Source organism: Bos indicus, chromosome 29 (assembly GCF_029378745.1).
Source record: "Bos indicus isolate NIAB-ARS_2022 breed Sahiwal x Tharparkar chromosome 29, NIAB-ARS_B.indTharparkar_mat_pri_1.0, whole genome shotgun sequence".
NCBI lineage: Eukaryota > Metazoa > Chordata > Mammalia > Artiodactyla > Bovidae > Bos > Bos indicus.
In genome coordinates, this window is record NC_091788.1 from 33453800 (window position 1) to 33460407 (window position 6608).

The following is a 6608-nucleotide window of genomic DNA, read 5'->3' on the forward strand; positions in this document are numbered from 1 at the left end:
GGCATGGAGAAGTGCTGCCACCTTGTGGCCATTTCCTGTAACAACACCAAGAAAAGCTGTGCTGCTGAGCATTTTAATTATTCACAAGGATCCAGGGCAGTAAGTAAAAACTGCCCTCCAGAAATGTCCTAAAAGGGTGGACATCGAAAAAGAATTTAAAATGAGGCAGGTGTTTAAATAAGCCAATTTTAAGAGGTAGCTTTAACTCACACACTTTTAAAACATCACATGGGAGAAGGAAATGGCAACCCACTCCAGTATTCTTGCCTGGAGAATCCCATGGACACAGAAGCCTGGGAGGTTACAGTCTATGGGGTGGCAAGAGGCAGACACGACTGAGCGACTAGACACATGTATGTATGGTTGAGTCCCTTCACTGTTCACCTGAAACTATCACATTAGTAGGCTATACTGCAATACTCAATAAAGAGTCTAAAAAAACTTTTAAAAAATACGTGAAAGATGTCAACATTACTAAATGTTAGAGAACTGCAAATCCAGACTACAACGAGGTATCACATCACATCAGTCAGAATGGCCATTACCAAACACTCTAGAAACAGTACTGGAGAGGGGCGGGAGACAGAGAACACTCCTCCACCAATACCTGGGGTGTAAATTGGTAACAGCCACTATGCGGGACACTGTGAAGATTATTTCAACCATGAAAACAACAATGATGTTAGAGTCCTCCCTAACCTCACATAGAAATAGATTCCAAATAGTATAAATAAAGAAATGTAAGGATGGGTACAATGAAGTTCTTGAGAAAATATGAAGAGGATACAATTTGAAAAAATATGCACCACGTTCTTTGTGGATCCATATTTTAGAATGAAGTGTGTGCTCAGTCGCTCAGTTGTGTCCAACACTTTGCAGCCCCATGGACTGTAGCCAGCCAGGCTCTTCTGTCCATACAATTTTCCAGGCAAGAATACTGGAGTGGGTATCCATGCCCTTCTCAAAGGATCCTCCAGACCCTGGGATTGAACCACATCTCTTGAGTCTCCTGCAAAGGCAGGTGGATTCTTTCCCACTCATAACACCTGTGAAGCCCCTTTAGAATAGTGAATAATAAACCACTATTCAGAAACCTGACCAAATTAACCTTCAAAGTATTTGCATACCAAAAAAAAAGTATTTGCATACCAAAGGAAACCCTACACGAAAGATAAGGACAACCCTCAGAATCCAAAAAAAAAAAAATTCCAACTGGACATACCCACAAGGAATACATCTCCAGAACATATAAACAGCCCTTGCAACTCAATATCAAAAGTACATACAACCCACGAAAAAAATGGGCCAAAGATCAAAATGGATATTTCTCCGAGGATGGCCTGTGGATTACAGTTGGCCCATGAAAAGATGCTCAGAATCATGAATTACTGTTGTTGATCAGTTGCTAAGTCATGTTTGACTCTTTGTTACCCCAGGTACTGCAACATTCCAGGCTCCTCTTTCCTCTACTATCTCTTGGAATTTACTCATATTCATGCCCATTGAGTCAGTTATGCTACATAACCATCTTATCCTCTGCTGCCCACTTCTCCTTTTGCTTTCAACCTTTCCCAACATCAGCATTTTTCCACTGAGTCAGCTCTTTGCATCAGGTGGCCAAAGTGAGTTTCAGCATCAGTCCTTCCAATGAATATCCAGGATTGATTTCCTTTAGGATTGACTGATTTGATCTCCTTGCTGTCCAAGGGACTTTCTAGAGTCTTCTCCAACACCCGAATTGGAAAGCATCAATTCTTTGGTGCTCAGACTTCTTTATGATTTACTTTCACATCCATTCATGACAGCTGAATGGATTGGTCCAAATCATAGCTTGGAGTACAGACCTTTATCAGCAAAAATGATGTCTCTGCTTTTTAATATGCTGTCTAGGTTTGTCATAGCTTTCCTTCCAAGGAGCAAGTGACTTTGAATTTCATGGCTATACTCACTATGCAGTGATTTTTCAACCACCCCCCAAAATCATGAATTATTAGAAAAAGGCAAATCAAAAGTCCAATGAGGTAAGCCCTCACATTTTCCAGAATGGCCATCTTAAAACATCTTAAAGAATAAATGCTAGAGAGGGCGTGGAGAGAAGGGAAGCCTCCTGCACTGCTGTTTGCGATGTACATAGGTACATCCATAGGCAGAACAGCATGGAAGTTCATTAAAAAAGAACATAGAAGTTATTTATGTTATTTACTTTAGGACTTGGCAATCCCAAGGCTGGGCATAAATCCAGAGAAAATAAAAAATTGAAAAGACTAGCACACCCCTGCAATCTCGGCTCCACTAGGTGCAATAGCCAAGAGAAGGAAGCAAGCTAGATGGACCAGGACATGTGAATGGATTCAGAAGGTGGGGTACTATACGCAGTGAAATAGTTCTCAGTCATAAAGAAGTAGGCTATAATGCCAAATCCATCCACAGAAGTAAACATGATCATTTCAGGTGAGGGAAGGGACACAGAGAGAGACATGTATCATATAATATCACATCGAGGTGTCAGCTAAAGATGGATACAAATGAGCTTCTTTCAAAAAGAGACACAGCCTCACAGATTTAGAAAAGGGACTTTCGGTTGCCAAGAAAGTAAGATGTGGGGCAGGGAGAAATGAGCTGCTTCAGCCCATATGCACACTATTGTTTATAAAATAAGTCACCAGGACCCACTGTGTAACACAAGGAAACATACCGAACACTCTGTCATCACCTATATGGAAAAGAACCCCCCAAAACATGTGTACATGTATGTGGAAATGAACCAGTTGCAGTATTTGAAAAGGGCGGGGGGAAATAAGATTGGAATTCACCTATATACTCCAGCTCAAATGGAAGGATAAACACAGAAAAAATGAAAAAAAAAATGCTGACTCTATTGCCCTCAGGCCATAGTGACCTGAGCTGGTGTCACATACCTGGAGCCAGACTGGCTTCATCTCAAGGCTGGAGTGTCCTGGGGCTGAGGGAGCTGGGAGCATGGGGCAGGTAGTGTTTCTCCACAAAGAACATGGAGTGCCTCTTGCTCACTGCAGAGCCCCCAACCTAGAGATACAGGAGGGATAAATTAAGAGTTTTGAATTAACATATACCACTTATATATATATGAAATTTAGAATCAAAGTACATACTTAATAGCACAGGGATGTTTATGAACATACTATATGAACATACTATATAATTATCTATATGTGAAAAGGACCCAAAAGAGAATAAACACCTATGTATAACTGAATCGAGTCCCCATACGCCTGAAACAAACGCAACATCCGAAATCAACTATATTACAATATAAAATTACAAGGAAATTATAGGGGCGGGGAGAGGGGGTAGAGATTGTGCCAAGGAGACGCGCTGCCCCCTTGTGGCCATTTTCTGTAACAACACCAAGAAGAGCTATGCTGCTGAGCTTGTAATATTCATAAGAATCCAGGGGTTGAAAGTGAAAAACACTTGCCCTAGAGAAATTTCCTAAAGGTAGTAATTGAAAAGGAATTCAGAACAAGACATTAGTTCAAGAAGCCAATTTCAAGTGGTAAGTTTAACAAACACCCTTTAAAAAAAAATCACATGAAAGATGTCAACGTTACTAAATGCTGCTGCTGCTGCTAAGTCACTTCAGTCGTGTCCGACTCTGTGTGACCCCATAGACGGCAGCCCACCAGGCTCCTCCATCCCTGGGATTCTCCAGGCAAGAACACTGGAGTGGGTTGCCATTTCCTTTTCCAATGCAGGAAAGTGAAAAGTAAAAGTGAAGTCGCTTAGTCATGTCCGACTCTTAACGACCCCATGGACTGCAGCCTACCAGGCTCCTCCGTCCATGGGATTCTCCAGGCAAGAGTACTGGAGTGGGGTGCCATTGCCTTCTCCTACTAAATTCTAGAGAAATGCAAATTCTAAACTACAGCGAGGTATCACATCACACCAGTCAGAATGGCCATTGTCAAATGCTCTATACACAATAAGTGCTGGAGAGGAAGGATGTGGAGACAAAGGGAACCCTCCTTCACTGATGCTTGGAATATAAATTGGTAAAAGCCACTATGGAATACACTGTGAAGCTTCCTTCAGCCATAAAAATGACAATGAGATTAGATTACTCCCCAACACTGTGCTGCTAAGCTGCTTCAGTCGTGTCCAACTCTGTGCGACCCCATGGACTGCAGCCCACCAGGCTCCCCCGTCCCTGGGATTCTCCAGGCAAGAACACTGGAGTGGGTTGCCATTTCCTTCTCCAATGCATGATTGCATGCTAAATTGCTTCAGTCATGTCCGACTCTGTGCGACCCCATGGACAGCAGCCCACCAGGCTCCCCTGTCCACGGGATTCCCCAGGCAAGAACACTGGAGTGGGTTGTCATTTCCTTCTCCTCCCTAACACTATGCACAAAAATAAACTCCAGATTGTATAAATATCTAAATGTAAGGACAGGTACTATGAAATTCTTGAGAAAAATATAACCAGGGCATGATTTAACATAAATTGCAGGAATTTTTTGTGGATCCACTTTTTAAAATAATGAAAAATAAACCACAAGTCAGAAACCGGAATGAAGTAACCTTCAAAGCATTTGCATAGCAATGAAATCCATAAACAAAAGACAAGGAAAATGATCAGGATAGGAAACATAACCCATTACACATACCCACAAGGAATACAGCTCCAAGACATATAAACAGCTCTTGCAACTCAGTATCAAAAACACATACAACTCAAGAAATAATGGGCCAGAGATTGAAATGGATATTTCTCTGAGGAAGGCCTCCAGAGTGCAACTGGCACATGAAAAGATGCTCAGCATCACAAATTATTAGAAAAAGGCAAATCAGAAGTCCAGTGAGGTGAGTACTTATACAGATCAGAATGGCCTCTCAAAACATCTTAAACAACACATGCTGGAGAGGGTGTGGAGACAGGGGACCCTCCTTGCACTGCTGTTTGCAATGTGCACAGGTACATCCAGTAGGGAGAATAGTATGTAGGTTCATTAAAAAATAAAATAGAAGCTCGTCAGGAGCCAGCAATCCCACGCCAGGCCATAAATTCAGGCAGAATGAAAAGGTGAAAAGATGTGGGTATCCCTGTTATCTCGGGCCCACGAGGTACCACAGCCAATATAAGGAAGCAAGCTGACTGTGGCGTGACAGATGACGGGTACAGATGATGCCATACACGATGCGAATACTCTCAACCACAAAGAAGCAGGAAATAAAAGCCAAGTCCAGCCACAGAGACCAAAGTAGACATGAGCTTTCCAAGTGCAGTAAGGGAGACGGAGATACAAGTATCATATGATATCACTTCTAGGTAAAAACGGATACAAATGAACTTCTTTTCCAAAGAGACACAGCCTCACAGACTAATAATAGAAAAGGAACTTCCTGTCACCCGAAAAGTCAAACGTGGGGCAGGGAGAAGTGAGCTGCTTCACACTAACATATGCACATTACTATTTAAAAAGTCACCAGACCCAGTATGTAACACAGGGAAACATACACAACATTCTGTAATAATCTATAGGAAAAAGAACCCCTCCAAAAAACATGTGTACATCTATGTGGAAGTGAACTAGTTGCGATAGCTTGGAAAGGAAGAAAACAAAAATACCAACAAGATTGTAATTCACCTGTATATTCCAGTTCAAATGATAGGATAAAAGCAGAAAAAAAAAAAGAAAAAATAATTCTGACTCTCAAAAAAATAATTCCAGTTCAAATGATAGGATAAAAGCAGAAAAAAAGAAAAAATAATTCTGACTCTCAGGCCATAGTGACCTGGGCTAGTGTCACATCCCTGGAGCCAGATTGGCTTGTGTCCCAAGGCTGGAGTGTCCTGGGACTGAGGGAGCTCGGAGCATGGGGCACGCAGTGTGCCTCCAAAATGGACTGGGAATGTCTCTTCCCCTCTGCAGAGCCCCCAGCCTAGAAATACAGGTGGGGAAATTAAGAGTTTGGAATTAACATATGCCATTTATATGTATCAAGATCCAAAGTAACTTGAAAAGCAGAGGGAAATTTATTGAACATTCTGTAATCACCTTATGTGAAAAAGGACCCAAATGAATAAACATCTCTGTATGTATAACTGGATCAAGTTCCTGTACACCTGAAACAAACAATATCAGAAATCAACTATATTCCAATATAAAATTACAAGGAAATTACAGAATTTAAAAAACAGAAAAGTGTGGCATGGAGAGGTGGCGCCACCTTGTGGCCACCTTCTGTGACAAGCCCGTGGAGCGCTGTGCTGCTGGGCATTACTATTCACAGGATCCAGGGGCCTAAAGTGAAAAACACCTGCCCCAGAAACGTCCTAGGAGTTGTCATCAAAAAACAATTCGAAACAAGGCAGCCATTCAACAAGCCAACTTTAAGAGGTAAGTTTAATTCACACCCTTTAAAAAAAAAAAGTCACATGAAAGATGGCAACATCACTAAATAGTAGAAAAATGCAAATTTTAAACTACAATGAGGTATCGCATCACACTGGTCTGCGTGGTCATCGTCAAGCACTCTGCAAACAAACAGCGCTGGAAAGGGTGTGGAGACAAAGGGAAACCTCCTCTGCTGGTGCTCATGATGTAAATTGGCAGCAGTCACTATGA